Genomic DNA, 17,937 nt, shown 5'->3' on the forward strand with positions numbered 1-17,937 from the left:
CAATAGACCATAGAGGGCCAATAATGTAACAACTTGCTTTTATTAAGGTATACTTATAAGGATTTTTTCAACTATATCTAATTTCCAAAAAACAAGGTGTTTTTCGTTGAATGTAAAGACAAGGTTAGAATCAGAAAGATTTATGATTTTACTTAAGAGCAAAAGGAAGAAACCATATGAGCTTATGAATTGTTTAAGAGCAAAAGGAAAAAAACCATATGAGGTTACTTGGCAAACCCATAACTTGACAATGAACGAGGTCATTATTGAATCTCATAGTCTCCTAGTACAATGCTAAATCGCATTGCATCCTTGTGTTGAAGAGTGTCTATGAAATAATAAAATTTCATTAAAGTATTGGTTTATCTTTCATTTATGAAAATAGAGTTTGAATATCAAGTATTACCTTTGTGACATGTCTCTGGCCTCCAACTTCCAAGGTAGAAAGGATGAAGACACCTGGTCAAAGTTGTGTCTCTTCTCTCATGCGTGTTGAGGTGGTCTTACATGTGATTGCCTCTTGGTCGGTGTAGGCTACAGCTTTGCAAGTTGCACCATGCACATTTGCAACAGCTAGAGCCAGTGGCCAAAGGTTGATCTTTGCTTAATAATTTATATTATGCTGCATGCCCATTGCCATTGGCCAACGTGGATGCTGCAAGATGCTACTTGTAACTTGTGTAGCATGGAGTGAGCTTGTAGGCTACACGTAATACTAATAAAGAGATTATGCTCATAATTATAAAGATTTAGGATTAATGGTCATCAATGAGGGTGGTTGTTTGCAGCATCGATAATTGAGAGTAAGAAATGCTAACTTTATATTTTAACTTAAGTTTATAATTTATAAAGGCTAAAAATAATATGTTATATAATTTATACAACATAATTGAGAAATGTTAACTTTATATTTTAACTTAACTTTATAATTTATGAAGGCTAAAAAAAACTATGTTATATATAAAATGAGTCAATGTTTATTGAAGGGTTTTTGGCTATCTTTGCCTTGGTAAAAATTGACCATAAATATGATGGTATATCATTACTGTTTGCCTCTCAAGGTTGACAGTTAAAACCCAAAGTAAGGAGAGAAAAATTTGAAAGAAAACCTACTTTGACATTAAGGTTGAGATACTGTGTATATATTTTTTGTAACTAGAGTCAGCTTCATTACTGACTTGCACGGTCGCAACCGTATTTGTTATTTATTTGTGATTCCTTGTCTGTCATGACGTGGCGTCAGTCATCACGGACAAAAAATGCCAGTCGCCGTACTCAACAAATAAACAATTTCTACCGTGGAAATCCTGTAGACCAAATAGGCGTTTTGGAGCTCCATCCCTGCTGAACAACGCGTCGCCGTGGAGCTCCATCCCTGCTGAACAACGCATCGCCGTGGAACTCTTGCAGGCAATGTAGACGTCCATCTCGTCTGCAAACCCTGCTGCAACGCAACAGAGCCTCACTCAGACACCCAAGCAGAAGGTCGCTTCTGTCTTTAGGGCCAAACGACGCAAGTAAGCACACCATCACCGTAGCCAGTTACCAGACCTTTTCTTGGTTGCCCTCGAAATTCAACAGTTCATAGTCTTTGATCTATCTCATTTCTAGATCTGTGCATGTTGCGGTTGTAGCTCCGTGATGCATTCTCCAGGAATCATATTTGTCTGGAGCAATCAGGGCTTCTGAATTCTTGGTTCTTCTGTTTCAAGAAAAACCAGTCAGAGGAGAGATGGTGGAATAGTTCAAGATATTTTGGTCATAGGTCACTTCCTAATCGTCCAAGAAAACCTTTACTGTTTTTTATAATATACGTAGTAACATTTCTCCAAGAGCATCTTTTCTTGCATCATCATAGCTTACAGCATATGCTGGAGTTGATGTCCCTGTGAGAAGAGATGTCTCCACCAGATCAGCACCGGCAAGAATAGACTTCAGAGTCAGCATTAAGTTAACATTTTGATGAAGTGTGGAAATGGATCGCAGATGGAATTTTACTACCCCTTGACCAAAAACCAAGATGAATTGGGGAGTGGCCACTCATTGGGAACGTTGCTGTGGAGAGTCTATGTAGCATTCAATGGGTATGATCATGTAATACGCAGCGACACCTTCTCTATACCTTTATTTTTGAGTGAGTTTAAGGAATCCACCTTAATCTTTGAACAAGGAGATAGAGCTGGAGAGAGATAGAAGAGTCGACACCAGATTGGGTCCCAACTACCCACTTAAGGCCCCCCTCCCGCAAGCAAGCAGGAGTATTTGCTTTTATTACTTTGGAGAACAACTTCACAATGCAGACTTTACCAAGAAGTTACAGACAATGGTTGATTGTGGAATGCCAAATGCAAGGATGAGGTAGACCAAACATCAGTTGAACCATCATACGGTCTGTAGGAAACTTAGAAGCCACTTCGGGAGCCAATGTGCACACCCAGATCTGCAGAGGGGATGCGGGACTGATGGCTGAATGCTGAAGATAGCTTCTGGCTGCCTTGAACTGTAGCACACTAAGGTGCCCTGCCGTAGAAATGTATGCACAAGTCAGAAGATTCAAGCACACATGTGATAGCTGTTGTGTTTCACTGCTGAATTATGCAAAGAATGAGATGATTTATGAATGGGACTGGGGCTGCTTATATATGCTTCTCCACTTCAAGTCGGCTATTCATATGATGTCAGCCTCTTCAAGTGGACATACCCGACTTACTGAAAATGACATTTGTGCAGGCGGCTTTCACATGTGGCTCTACTGCTGGCTGATTGGATGCTGCTCTCCCATGCTTGGCCATGCTGTCCCCTTTCTGGCTCTTGGTGGCCCTTGGTAGCTTTTGTGGGAGCCCACCGAAGACTGAGCCTATGCCTCCTATGATGTCCAATGCTTCTACAATGCTTGTTAGCACTAGAATGACCTAAATGTTGTGTTCTCAAGTGGGTTAAGCGACACATACCGACACCTAAGTCTTTAGATGTTATCTAGGTAGCTCGTGCCTAACATGTCCCTGGACTAGGGCTCGCAATGGGGTCACGTTATAACGTAGCACCTCAGTGAATGGGTACACGTGGCATTTCCTCCTGCTTAGCTTGGCGATAGCTGCATAGTGTCCAAATAGTCCGCCAAAATCTGGAGGTACTCTTGGAATTTTTTTTTTGTCGAGGCAAATTGCTTCGTGAATGCCTCAGTTCTTGAACTTGGTGTAGAACTATTTGAGTTTTCGACAGGAACCATGCTTCCACTTGTGGAGGAGAATCTGATCGGGCTCGATTACGTCTACCTTGTCGACCACTTCAGGCTGCAGCACATCCAAACCTCGTGCAAAGATGGTCTAATGTAAGGCTTCAACCATGAGACGTGGAAGACATCATGCATAGTCTAATTGTCTTGTAACTTCAACTTCATCAAGACATCGCTGAGCTTTCTCACAATGGGAAATGGGACGAAAAAAAGAGAGCTTGGAACAATACTTACCCACTTACTTTAATAGTTGCTTCATGATACGGAGAAACACCCAATCTCCTTCTTTGTAGTTGACATCTCTTCTAGACCCATTGGCTTGCTTGGTGTAGGCTTCTCGTGCTTTGGATAGGGGTTCCTTATTGGACTTAAAAATCTCTGAAAATGTTTCTGAAGTTTTGTAGGCCTCCAGTGATGGCGACGCCATCCTCGGAAGAAGAGATGAGAAACGGCGGCCAAATGCCGCTGCATATGGAATGGGTGTTGTTCAAGATAGCATGCACCAATGGAAGATATTGTTTCCATTTCGACTATTGGTCATCATGACAATATGATTTGAGAACATCAAAGGCGAGCTGATTATAAATCCTCGTTTGACCAGCTGTCTGCGGTTGCAATGCAATAGACAATTGTGACTTAGTTTCAAAGTTATCAAATAATGCTCTCCAAAAATGTGAAGTGAACTTGGGATCTTTGCTTGATGTGATTGTCCATGGCAAACCACAACGGGGTACCGAAGTTGGATAAAGAGGCGAGCAATGTCTTCTATTGTGGCCGACCATTTGCTTACAAGGAATGAGCATGCAAAACTTGCTGAACCGATCAAACAATGCTCATACATTGCATATTCCTGGTCCTACAAAGTCCATGTTGATATCGTGAAAAAGGCCTCTCAGGAAGAGGTAAAGCTGAAGCAACACTACTTGCATGGTTTTTAACCATTTAAGTGCTTGGTATGCTTTACTATGAATTCCCTCTCGTAAAGAAAAAATTTCCAGTGCTTGAGTGTTGTGATCACCCCCAATAGCTCCTGGAGTAGATGTGTCACATGCATCCTGCACTTGGATGCCACATGGACATATCTATACAGCAGGTGCAATGTCAGTGGTTATTGGCCCTTTGTGAGCCCTTGTTTGGGACGAGCCAACCAGGAGTTCACTAGATAGTCATGGTTAGGTGTACAAGTCCCGTACATGGTCATGGTCAGGTGTGCAAGTCTTGCACGTGGAGCAGCGCAGTGCGTACTGTGAGTCACCCTTTGGAATGATGTAGAGGTGTACTAGGCCTTGCCTGGGACACCAGCGTCAGGGTTAGGAGTCTTGTTGCATTCATACGTTTGTATGTAGGCATGTAAGCAAAGGAGCAGCTGGGGACGATAAAGCTAATGACAAAAGTGTTTCTTTGTTCGAGTCTTAGAACGAGTCCTTTCGTCTCTAACCCCAGCTCAAAAAACAAAAACAAAAAAGCAAAGGGGCAGCACTATGGGCCACCCCATAAGGCTTCAAGGCCTTGCCTACAAGGTGGGCAGCCAGGCACTTCCAGCTAGTCGGACGGCCCATAGGGGCTAATGCCATGGTCGGCCAGCCCATGGGAAGGGCCATATCTCGGTTGGCCAGCAACAACAGCTTGTCGGTCAGCCCAAGAGGCCATGTGTGAAAAGGCACCCCATTTATGGTGTTTATCCAGGTCGTGGACCTTCAGAAACTGGCCGACAGCTGGATATGCAAACCGACCAGCAGTAGAGTATCATATATAAGCAATAGGCAGCATAGGGATTTAGCGAACAAAGTGCTTAAGACTCCAAGGCCAAGGACAGCCAAAGGGAGGCTAAAGCAAAGGTGAACTTGAAGGTCAAGAATAGGACATCTTCAGGCTGCTGATTTCCAGCCAAGTAAGGTCTCTGAGAAGTCAATCTTTCACATCATTCAATAAAGCAAGTACACCAATCCTTGGTGGGGGCCCATCACAGGTTATTTGGGACCCAATCGGATGTACTTCTCTCTCTCTCTCTCTCTCTCTCTCTCTCTCTCTCTCTCTCTCTCATCTCCGCTACATTGTGCTATCGTCAAGAACCAAGGTGCCGAATATTCATTATCAAAGTATAATCCTATATGTAAGCTTCTGCATGTTATAGGATGTGTGAGACATGCTGCAAGGTCAGAAAACTTGGCCATATGTGTACTATAGGCTTGGTTGAGACCCACAAATTACTTGAATTTTTTGAGCAGTCTTGGGAATATTAGTTAACTTGCACCTTTTGTCACCACTTGGCCACCCAAATGGTCTTCTCCAGTTTCTTGCCAATTTACGGGGGCCAAACAACCTTCGTGCCACCTGTATTGAGGCCAATGTGTGGATCCGAGTTTCTGTGCCCATTTGTGACTAGTGTGTGGATCCGAATGTCCGGGATCCTAGTTTCACGCTTTTCAATGTGACATACTTGTGCTTGGAAATGCAGTGTTGTGTACATATTCCATGACCGAGAGATTTGTTCATGACAAAGTGCACATGCATACATGTTTGCATGTTTGAAATTGTTTTCGTGTGAATTGTTTTTGTGTGACTACTTACTATGAATGTCTAGTTCACGAGCATAGGATGCCTATCCCGTGAACCGTGCGAATGCCTTGTATTTTGATGTGTTTTGTGGCATGTGAACAAGTGGTCAATGCACTCTAAACCTTTGTTTAATCTATTAACATGCTTTGTAATGTTTATAACCTTTGCAAGTTCACACTCATTAAAATTTGAGTGGACACTTTACAAAGTGCCCAGGGCCCAAATCGTGTGGGCATCCTATTGGCCAAGATGTGTGGGCTAGACACCCCATAAGTAAGGGGTGACCACCCATGTGGCAAAGGGTTGGTATGGACACCATAAATTTCATGCAGGACGACTCCTCTCTTTGGAAGCTTCATTGTTATCTCACACAAGCTCTCCATCATTTTTGCTCATAGAGGAGGCTACACTCAACCATTTGCAAAACCGAGCACATATCTGTGATCCTCATTGGAAGGGCGCCCTGCGGCACCTATCCGCGCCTCCTTGTGCTGCCTTGATCAGCTCATGCTATTAGACAACCTATTTTGAGTTGGTCAATTCCTTATGGGGGCAGGTCGAGCTGACTTAGGGCTGTTCCAAGCGTCCATAGTGCCTGTTTGTGCTTATGGGTGGCGCTCGTGACAAGCCATTGATGTTTACACGACATAAATTGACTCCGTTGTTGCTTGGACTTTTGCTTAGGAGTGACCTCCGGTGCTAGTTCTTCATTTTTGAGCATTCGAGGCGCTAGTACGGGCACACCAGTAATGTGTACGGACTTGGCAGACCAATTTCGAGATTGCTTCACTCCAGTGAGAGAGGGGGAGTTGTTGGGAAAGCTCTACATCAATGGAATCATCACCAAAAATATTGTTTGGTACATATATTCATTTCTTGGTTCATGGCAAATTTGGCTTAATAGCCTGAGGAACATTGTACAAAACAAAATACTTCAATAATATACTTAGTATTGAAGGGGGGGGGGGGGGGGGGGCGGGAGGGTTGTGTTAGCAGTCATCTCCTGTCTGTACATATTTTTCAGTGAGGGCCTTTGTTGTGGGTGTGTCCGCCCCAGGAGTTTTTTTCCATTTTTTCCATTTTTTTCATTTTTTTGTTTTTTTTCTCCCTGTTTTTGGTTGTGGGGACCGTTTGGTGCTAGCCGACTTGATCTGGTCCTGGCTGACTGTGTTTCTCTTCTAGCTGACCATATCTTGTCCTAGCCAACTGCACGTGTTGGCCGACTGGTCATTTTCTCAGTCGTGGACATGTGTGCGTCCAATCGGCTGACCAACAACCTAGGGTGGTATAAATACCACCCTTGCTTCCCCACTTCCTTTTGTACCGGATCTTGTCTATAGAGCAGGCTCCTCTCTCTCTCTCTCTCTCACGTTTTGCTCTCTACTGCATTTGTCTCATATTTCCATATGCATTCCGACATCGTATTAGAGTCCCAGGTGGCTTGAAGCTTGGAGACAGTGGGAGCTTCAGGGTTTGCTGATTTGTGGTGCTGATTGGAGATTGCTTGGGCTGTTCGGGACTTGGCGATCGGGTAGAAGGCGGCTATCACCGTTGGACAGCCACCTTGCAGCCTCTTCTCCAATTTTATTCCCGCCCACTCTCCCTTCACAAGACCTTGTGAACCCTTGAGATGGTAGACTTGCTTGAGATGGCTGAGAAGCACGTGAAGAACCCTACTCTCCCAACATTCCCGGTGGATTGACAGTTGGACGGGACCAACTATGGCATATGGAAGGTAATGATGGAGTCTGTGTCTTGGAGTCTTAGGACTTGGCTGATTTCATTGTGGTTGGTGTTCCATAGCCGGAGTTGGAGGACAGGGAGCTTTTACCCTCTACTCGGAAAGAACGGGAGGCTCAGACATAGTTGTGGGATCGTATCAATGTCCGTGTGCGGCAAAGGGAAGTCTTCATAGGAGAAGTCTTCTGAGCAGGAGCCCGATTTAAATTGTGACGCCTTGAAGGTAGAGAGGACATGTAACAATTGTGGTGAGAAAGGCCACTATTGGTGGAAATATCCTAAGCGGAGCATCGAGAAGGGTGTAGATTCCTCAACAGTAACCGTCAAGACTCCAGCTTTTGTGCACTTGGAGATTATGGACACAAATGCTTCATCTTCTTCAAGCAGGGAGGCGGTTGGGACTTACCGCTAGGGACATTCAGGACTGGATTCTAGACAGTGGTGCTTCAAGGCACATGACTCCTTCTTGAGAGTTATTACAGGATCTTAGAAGGCAGGTAGGTCACATCTTGATTGGTGACAAGTCCACTATCCCTATTCACAATGAGGTCAGGTTAGAGATCGTTCCCGATGGCAGAGGGGGGAAGCATTCCTCCCAAGTTCTTTTTGTCCCATCCCTTGGTTTTCATCTGTTGTCAATGCATGAGGTTTGCAAGATTGGTGTACGGGTGGAGTTTGATGAGCATTTTGTTGCTCACCGGGACAAAGCAACAGGCCAGATTGTATGGGAAGGCGGAGTGGAGAATGGGATCTACAAACTCTTAGCACTCTCTCTTACAGGTTCTCAGTTAGGTGATTTGTGGCAGTTTCGTCATGACCACTTGAATGTGGATACGCTGTGGCGGCAGGCTTTCCAGGACTAGATGGTGGATGGCTTGCCAGATGATTGTAGCAAGTAAGAACATTCTAGTTCTTGCATTTGTCAATTAGAGGAGCCTTTACAGGTGAACTATGCTTTGATGTCTCGTACTATTCGGGACAAAGAGCCTATTGTAGTTGAGGAAGCTCTTTCCCAGGGGACTTTTAGGAAAGCCATGCAAGTGGCAGATGGTGACTTGCGACGGAGGTGTCTTTTGAGCAGCCTCTAGAATTTCAGGTTCCGGGATCAAAGGGGGTGGTTTACAGGTTTCGGAAGGCCTTGTATGGTCTTTAGCAAGCTCCCAAGACTTGGCATACCAAAGTTACAACTGATGATCCTTGTGAGTAGGTTGACGCCTCCTTGTATCAGAAGTGGTTGTTGCTGAACACCAGATTGGACTTGAGCTTTTCCGTGGGACTGTTGAGCTCATTTATGCAGACGCCTTTGATAATTTATTGGGACGCATGTTGTGGATCTTGGCGGTATCTGTAGGGTACGAAGGATCTTGGACTCTTCTATGACACTAGAGGGGGAACGATGGATGGAGTCAGACTCCACGGGTGGAGTGACTCAGATTGGGGAGTAGATCCATACATGAGGATATCTACATTAGGCTACGGATTTACCCTTGGCTCAGGAGCTATTTCATGGAGCAGCAAGAGGCAGCGAACTTTTGTCTCGTCTATAGAGGCAGAGTATCGGGTTACTTGTGGTGCTACTTGTGAGGTGGTGAGGTTGCAGAGTTTACTTGGCGAGATTGGGTTTCCCCTGGTGGAACCCACGGTCATCTAGAGTCACTTTGTTCATGAAAAGTTTTTTGCTGATGACATCTTGCTAGAGTTTTGTTCGACGGAGGACAATGTGGCGTACCTCTTCACGAAGTCTCTACCTCAGGCGATGCTCCGGCAGCACTCCAGCTCACCGGGCTTGGTTCCACATCCAGGAGCCGAGAGGGGGTGTTAGCAGTCATCTCCTGTCTATACACATTACTCAGTGAGGGCCTTTGTTGTGGGTGTGCCCGCCCGGAGTTTTTTTCCCATTTTTTCGTGTTTTTTTCTCCCTGTTTTTGGTCGTGGGGATTGTCTGGTGCTGGCTAACTTGATCTGGTCCTAGTCGACTGTGTTTCTCTTCTGGCCGACTGCACATGTGCTGGCCGACTAGTCATTTTCTGAGTCGTGGACATGTGCGCACCCAGTCGGCTGTTTTTGGGCTGGCCGACCAGCAGCGTAGGGTGGTATAAATACCACCCTTGCTCCCCCACTTCCTTTTGTACCGGATCTTGTGTATAGAGCAGAGTTTATACAGCTTCTCTCTTTCTCTCTTCTGCGTTTTGCTCTCTACTGCGTTTGTCTCATATTTCCACTATGCATTCCGGCATGGTGGTTCCAGCTCCACTGTGGTTTCATTGTGTAAAGTTTCATTTTCAGCATTGTCTTGTTTTGTGCTATTTCCATTTCATAAAGTGTTCAAGTGTTAATCGTTTATTACGAGACATTGTCCAAATAGTGTTCACACTCAATTGGGTGAATTACATTGTGTCACGTGCATCCCGCACTTGGATGCCATGTAGACATTTCTGTAAAGAAGGTGCAGGACCTGGGATCGTGAACTGGTCCCATGTGAGCCTAGTCCGGGACGAGTCAGCCAGGGATCCATCTCAGTCGTCCGAGGTCAGGTGTGCATTGTCCTGCACATGAGTCCAAGGTCAGGTGTGCACTGTCCTGCACATGAAATAGTGCCAGTCCGCGTTGTGAGTCTCCCTCTAGAATGATGTCAGTGGTTCTGTGTATCTGGTATGGTACCGGATGCTAGATCACTGAGTAGTTAGTGTTTAGGACAAGGGGCCAGCCCATAGGGCTAACCCGGATCTTAGTGTGGGCATGGGAATGGTGTGGAACCACCCCCATGAGGGCCAGGAAGGCCCAGGCTGAACCCACCAGCCATGGAGGGGCTGTAGGACAGCCCTAGGGCAAGATTAAGGCAGTTTCCAGGAGATTACAGCCTTTATATGGCTGTAGGGCATGTATGGGGCAGCCCATACAGGCTGCCCAGCCCTTGGATTGTGGGCAAAAGTTGTGTCCAGCCAATCAGAAGCAGGCGCATCATGTCCAGCCTTTTAAGGAAAAAAGACAGCATTTTATGTGAATATTTTCAGCATTTATTGCTGAATTTTCACCAGTCGTGGGACATTTTTGCTGGCTGCCTGTTTATCTACTGGCCGACTGCTGTTGGGAAGTAGTATAAATAGTGGAGGCCACAATCCCATTCATTCATCTCATTTTTCACCTAGAGCTCAAGCAAATCAAGGGCTAGATAAGCCAAGGGAATTGCCAAGCAAAGGGGTGGAGAACTGAAGGTCAAGGGCAGGGATTTTCTATCCAAGAAAAGGTCCAAGATTGTTGTATTTTCTTTCAGATTTCTCATCATTCTAATAAAGCAAATACACCATCCGTGGTGGGGGCCCTACAGAGGGTAATTGGGACCCAATACTGTGTCCTCTCCACCTCTCCCTCTCTCTCTCTCTATTTTCTGCACTTCTCCTTTCAGTCTGTGCGTTAATTTCCGTCGTGAAAAGAGTGCTGAATTCTGAGTATTGAAGTTACCGATTCTTCTCCGAAGCTTCCGCATATTACACATTGGTATCAGAGCACGTTTGTTTCCCTCTCCTCGGGAGGGGAAATGCTCTTGTGGCGTGGACACCGCGGAAATTTTGCACTCGGCATTATGGGCAGCCAAGCAAGGAGTGGTGAAGAAGGCGACTGTTGCTGCGAGGATTTGGATGTCCGCTTTAGAAAAAGACAGTCAGGGAGGGGCGGCCTAAGTCGGGGTTGTCTAGTGTCTGCCGTGGAGTCCTCTTGAGGGAAAAGACCAAAGGTGGCGACACGGTGACGCAAAAAGAAACAAGGCCTTGCCTTCATGGTGTGTGAGAGAAACAGGAATTAGGGTTAGGTTAATTCATGTGTGGGAGACATACACAGAGAAGAACAACAAGGGAGAGAGAGAGAGAGAGTTGTGGGGATAAGTCAACTCATGAAGATATGAGTGTGTGACTCCCCTATCACACATGTATATTGCACTAGTACACATAGTGCACTTAGTACATTAAAAGTACTAAGTGTACTATGTACTATAACTTATGGGCTTGTACACACTATAAGGGTGGGCATAACGCCTTTACCCCAACAACCTCCCACTTAAAGGCAAAGTGCCCTTAAGTAAAGGAAAAGAAAAATCAGCATGTACATGATAATATACAAGGCCATATCAAGGCTGAAAATGGCCTCATCCAATGCCCATCAAGTGTCTGCAATGAGCAAACCGCTCCGGAGGCAAACTCTTTGTCAACAGATCAGCCGGGTTGTCATCCGTATGAATCTTAACAAGCTGAATTTGCTTGTTCTCTATCACCTCTCTGATGAAGTGATACTTCACATCCACATGCTTCGTCTTTGCATGAAAGACAGGGTTCTTTGCCAACTGGATGGCACTCTGACTGTCACAATGCAACAATGGAATATCCCCTGTATAACCCAAATCAACCACTAACCGAGATAGCCATAATGCCTCCTTGCAAGCCTCTATGGCTGCAATATACTCGGCCTCTGGCTGTAGTAGATAAGGCTGTGCACTTCTGCATCCTGGATATCCATGACACAGCACCTCCTGTGAATGTAAACACATAACCGGTAGTAGACTTCCGGTTATCTGGATGACCGGCATAATCCGAATCCGTGTAACCATGCACTAATGCATCCTGTTTGCCAAAACATATGCACATATCCTGTGTGCCCTTCAGGTATCTCATGACACCTTTCACTGCTTCCCAATGCTTCTTGCCAGGGTTGGCCATGTATCTAGAAACCACTCCCACTGCAAATGCAATGTCCGGCCTAGTAGCAACCATGGCATACATGAGACTGCCACAAGCTGAAGCATACGGAACCTTGGCCATATCAGCCCTGTCTCTATCTGACTGTGGGCTGTCCATAGCACTGAGTTTCACATATGGAGGCAAAGGAGTACTAGTCTTCTTCCCCCCCGTCCATATTGAACCTCTGCAAAACTTTGCCAATGTATTCCTTCTGAGACAAATACAACACATGCCGATTTCTGTCCCGAAGTATCCGCATACCCAAGATGTGATTTGCATCACCCAAATCCTTCATATCAAAGGTTTGATGCAGCCTCTGCTTCAAGGTATCCATCTCCTTACGAGATTTCCCGGCAATCAACATATCATCAACATACAAGATGAGGATCAATAGACTGCCATCCAAAGCTTTCTTGGTGTATAAGCAGTGATCTATGTCACTTCTCCTGAATTTCTGAGATTTCATGAATGTATCAAATTTATGATACCATTCTCTTGGTGCCTGTTTGAGCCCATAAAGACTCTTTTTCAGCTTGCATACAAGCTTCTCCTTTCCACTTACTGCATAACCCTCTGGCTGCTGCATATATATCTCCTCATGGAGATCACCGTGAAGAAAAGCAGTCTTCACATCCATCTGAATCAAGTCCAGATCATCATGTGCAACCAAAGCTAACACAGCTCTAAGTGTGGTCATTTTGACCACTGGAGAGAAGATCTCATCAAAGGTCCACACCATATTCCTGCTTGAAGCCCTTAGCCACTAACCTGGCTTTGTATCTTGGCTTTGCATCTGGTGCAACTTTGAGCCTGTAAACCCACTTGTATGGCAAAACCTTCTTGCCTGCAGTCAAAGGCACCAACTTCCATGTTCCATTTTTGTGCAGAGAATCCATCTTTGACTTCATGGCACGCTCCCAAAGAGCCTTGTCTGCCCTCTGTAAAGCCTCCTTGTAACATGAGGGCTCCCCACAGTCAGTGAGCATCAAGTAGTCAACCCCTGGAACAAACCTGTCAGGGGCTCTGGAGGGTCTAGTGGACCTCCGTACCCAATGACCATCATTTGCAGGTTGCTGTCCAGCCTGCATATCACCCATTGGTGGCTCCTGTTCCATGCCATAAGGCTGAAAAATCATGCCCGGTATCTCCTCTAACTGTGGTATATCCATAGGGATATCTTCTGCCATCTCTGGCTGTCCATTTGGACCATTTTCAGCACCATTTAAGGGCTGGTTTTCCTGCTGTAATGGCTGATTTACAGCCCTTTGTTGTTGTCCATGATGTCCATCATCATCAAAGATGACTCTGCCAGGCTCCTGTTGCCTTGCAGGCTCCTTATACATGCATGTTTCATAAAAAATGACATCATTGCTGCGTATGATCTTTCTATTCATGGGATCCCAAAGTCTATACCCCATTTCACCTCTGTCACCATATCCTAGGAATATGCATTTGTGAGACTTAGGATCAAGTTTGGTGCACATTTCCCTGCATATGTGCACGTACGCAACGCAACCAAACACTCTCAAGTGCTTGTATGACGGAGGCTTCCCTGTCCATACTTCCTCTGGCACTTTCCCACCAAGCCTCGTGTTAGGTGACCTGTTTATAAGGTGAACGGCTGTCATAACAGCTTCAACCCAAAAACCATGAGGTAATGCAGCATGTGACAACATAGAACGGACCTTCTCCTGAATGGTCCTGTTCATCCTCTCTGCTGTCCCGTTTTGTGGAGGATCATAAGGAGTAGAGAGCTCCCTCTTGATGCCTTTAGCATCACAAAAGTCCTGAAACTGTTTGGACATATACTCTCCACCATTGTCGGAACGCAAAGCCTTCAGTGTTTTGCCAGTTTGATTCTCAACAAGAGCAACAAACTTCTCAAACACTGAGACTGTATCACTCTTCAAGCGAAGAGGATAAACCCACACCTTGCGTGTGGCATCATCTATAAAAGACACAAAATATTTTGCCCCTCCCAAAGAAAGCTGAGGCATCTCACATACATCTGTATGCACAAGCTCTAACTGAGCATCTTTCTGTCCAAGAGCTTTCTTGTGGGGGCACTGTAGTTGCCTACCATATATACAATGCACACAAAACTGAAAACTTGAAAACTTTAGAGAAGGCAAGTAACCCAAACGAGACAATTGCTCCATTCCTTTGACACTCATGTGTCCCAACCGGCTATATGCCACAGAGAAATTTCCGGCAGCTCGGTTGCATTTACATTAGCATGGTGACAAACACCTGCATGCATGAAATAAAGAGTGTCCACCTTAGAGCCTCTGGCAACAACCAGTGAGCCCTTACAAATCTTCCACTTTCCACGACCAAATGTGGTAACATAATCAGCATCATCAAGCTGTCCAGTAGAAAGCAGATTCTTCTTGATCTCAGGCACATGCCTGACATCATGGAGCATAAGCTGTGAGCCATCTGAAAACACAAGCCTCACATCACCTCTGCCAAGAATCTTGCATGCATGGTTATCACCCAAATAAACCACTCCTTCATTGCCAGCAGTATACCTGACAAACAAGTCTCTGCAACCTGTGACATGAAAGGAGGCACCTGAATCAATGATCCATGAGTGCATACCATGACCACCTGTAAGAAGTGAATGGGCATCAAGTGAAGACGTAAATAGGACCTCATCCTCACTGCCACCTGCATGTGACACATTGATTTCTTCAATCTTGACTCCACTTTTGCCCTTTGGCTTTACATCTTTGGCTTCATCTTTCTCTTTGTCTTTGCCTTTTCCCTTTTCCTTTTGATCATTTTTCCATTTGTAGCATTGCTTTTTAATGTGTCCCTTCTTGCCACAATAATGGCATTCCAAATCCTTTTTGGAGCGAGACTTGCTCCTTCCCCTTTCTTGGCTTTTCCCCCTTTGCTGGGATCTCCCACGTGCATTCATTGCATTGGACTTTCCAACAGAGTTGTTTTTCCTGTTCATCTCTTCTTGAAGAAGAGCACCCTCAACATCTGCATATGACAGCATAGCATGCGAATTGCTAGTGGCTGTCCTGAATGTGTCCCAACTCTCTGGCAAAGTGCATAAGAGAAAAGTGGCTTTGAACTCATCGTCCATCGCCAACTTTTGATTTATAACTTGGCTGACAATACCATTAAACTCATTTAGATGGGCTGTCATAGACGCCCCTTCCTTCATCTGAAGACCTATGAGTTTCTTCAACCAATACACTTTGCTTGAGGCACTTTGTTGGGCATACAAGTCCTGCAATCTCTGCCACATTCCCCAAGTTGTCTTCTCTTCACGAATGCTGAAAAGTAACGAGTCTGACACAGACAACATGATAGTAGATCTTGCCAGCTCATCCATATCTTCCCACTCTTCAGCAGTAAGAGAAGCGGGCCCGCATCACACCCCTTTCTTTGATAGGCTTGTGCTGCTTTTTCTGGAGCAACACATTGTAGCACTGGGTTTGCCAAATATCATAATTATGCGAGCCTTCAAGCTTCTTGATGTGAAGCAATGAAGAGCTCTCACCTGTGGTTGCCATAGCAATATGCAACCTGTCAATGCCTGACTCCCTGCAAAATGTGCAAACACTACACCAAAAGCACACAAAGTGCTCACAGTTGTTCTCCCAAGCTTTATCTCCCACTGCGGAAGCACAAATGCAACTTTTCTCCCACTGTACGTGATGAAATCACCAAAATCTGGTTGCTGCAGATTTTGGACAGCACCTTAAATGTGCTCTGTTGCCCTTCCAAAGTACTGTACAGCAGTACCAAGTGCTCGCCAATGATGTACCAAACCTGTACCGGCAAGTACAGCAGCTGAAATTGAACCTTTTGGTCACTCAAAACAGTGTACAGCCATGCCAAAACTTGCACAAAGCTGTGCCAAATCTGTACCAGCAGGTACAATAGCAATAAATGCTCTCCTGGCTGTCCAAATGAGTGAAAATCAGACTTTTACAGTCCTGTACACTGCATACAACAGTCCCGAACAGAAATTGGGCAAAAGCCCCTTGACTGCAAGCTGATTTTTTGAGGATTCAAGGCATAAATGTCTTGCCTGCTGCTTTGCCAAGCTCAACAAGCATACGAACTTGAAAAGCCCCTTGATTTAAGATCAATTTCTGATCATACATGGTACATGCTTCCCCCTGGCCACATATACATCAAATACATGAAAGCCCTTTGATTTACAGGCACATTGAGTGCTTGTAAGACATCAACACATTATCCACAGCATCAAATGCGATCGCCTGCATGCAAATCAACCAAATCGGCACAAAAGCCCCTTGATTTGCACTGCAATTTGCTGCAATTTTGCCCAAATGTGCGATTTCTCACATCATACAGCATGTATGAGTGCTTAATTGCACAATTACATCAAAAGCCCCAAATTTTGACATCCAATTTCTTGCAAATTGATCCTGATTGTGACCAATGTCCTGCAAATTGATCCTGATTGTGACCAATGTCACCCAATTTTGCCAATTTTGCTCAAAATTGAGCAATTCGACACCTGTATCTGCTCAATTGTTGATTGTACTTGCTCAATTGCAAATCCCAAAAAAAAATTGAGGAAAATACCTTGTGATTTTCTGATTTTTCTCTGATTTGCAGGCGGGTTTTTTGTTGTTGCAGGAAAAGAGGGGTTGATGATTGCTGTTGATGCTGCTGTACACACTGACTGTGTGTATGTTGAAGGTATTGCTGATGTACCTGCAGCTGTACGGATGGCTGGGCAGCGTAGCTTTCCTCAGCAGGCAACGTGTTGCTCTTCTTGGGCGTGGCTATGAGAGGCGCCGTGCTGCTAGGTGGCCTTCGCACTACGGGTTCGCTACAAGCTTGCTAATGATTCAACGCTGTTGACGCCCGCCTGACGACTTCGTTCGCCTAGCGCCAGCCTTCGCCGTGTAGCGCTATAGTTGCCAGCGCTTGTTGACGTCGCCTTGTGGACCAGCCGACGACTAACGCCTAGTAGCCTTCGCTCACTTCAGTTCGCTGCTCCACGCTCGACGCCTGGCTTTTACGTGGACCACTACCCTGCTTACGAGCTCGCCTCCAGCTTCGCCTTGTTAATAACGATCAACGGCTGCTACGCGTAGCTCTGATTGTCAACCCCTAGTCGACCAAAGCTGCCGCCTGGGTTCCCTTCGTAGCCAGCTATCCTATGCTGTCAACCGACGCCTTGTCTGCCTGCGATTGCTGCGGGCAAGCTTCACTGTTCGATGCTGGCCGAAGGAGGTGTGAAACGAAAGCTATTTGTAAGCACCTGTTCCACAGCCTGAAATGTAGTCTGAGATGCTATCAAGAGGGAGGGGAGAGAATGACCATAGCTCTGATACCAGTTGTGTGAGAGAAACAGGAATTAGGGTTAGGTTAATTCATGTGTGGGAGACATACACAGAGAAGAACAACAAGGGAGAGAGAGAGAGAGAGTTGTGGGGATAAGTCAACTCATGAAGATATGAGTGTGTGACTCCCCTATCACACATGTATATTGCACTAGTACACATAGTGCACTTAGTACATTAAAAGTACTAAGTGTACTATGTACTATAACTTATGGGCTTGTACACACTATAAGGGTGGGCATAACGCCTTTACCCCAACACATGGGAGGTGCGCCAACCGCCAGAAAGGGGGGGGGTGAGGAGCGTGAGGAAGAGGGTTGGACGAAAGCAA

The 17,937-nt window shown here is 45.4% G+C and overlaps 1 protein-coding gene across 6 annotated transcripts in view; it reads left to right on the plus strand.

Moving 5' to 3' along the window:
• Window positions 1-1,233: 1,233 nt before the first annotated feature.
• LOC147638676 (protein NPG1-like) overlaps window positions 1,234-17,937 on the plus strand; it is a 68,467-nt gene continuing 51,763 nt past the window's right edge. Inside the window, exons 1-2 of one of the 6 annotated variants that reach the window (XM_086798627.1) lie at window positions 1,310-1,517; window positions 1,987-2,094. The gene's annotated coding sequence lies outside the window, so the exon portion shown is untranslated. Of the gene's footprint in view, window positions 1,518-1,639; window positions 1,766-1,986; window positions 2,095-17,937 lie in introns of those variants that run through there. The other 5 variants (XM_086798630.1, XM_086798628.1, XM_086798629.1 and 2 more) reach the window with 5 other exon arrangements.

Source organism: Cibotium barometz, chromosome 5, assembly GCF_041138505.1.
Source record: "Cibotium barometz isolate CiBa-2024 chromosome 5, ASM4113850v1, whole genome shotgun sequence".
NCBI lineage: Eukaryota > Viridiplantae > Streptophyta > Polypodiopsida > Cyatheales > Cibotiaceae > Cibotium > Cibotium barometz.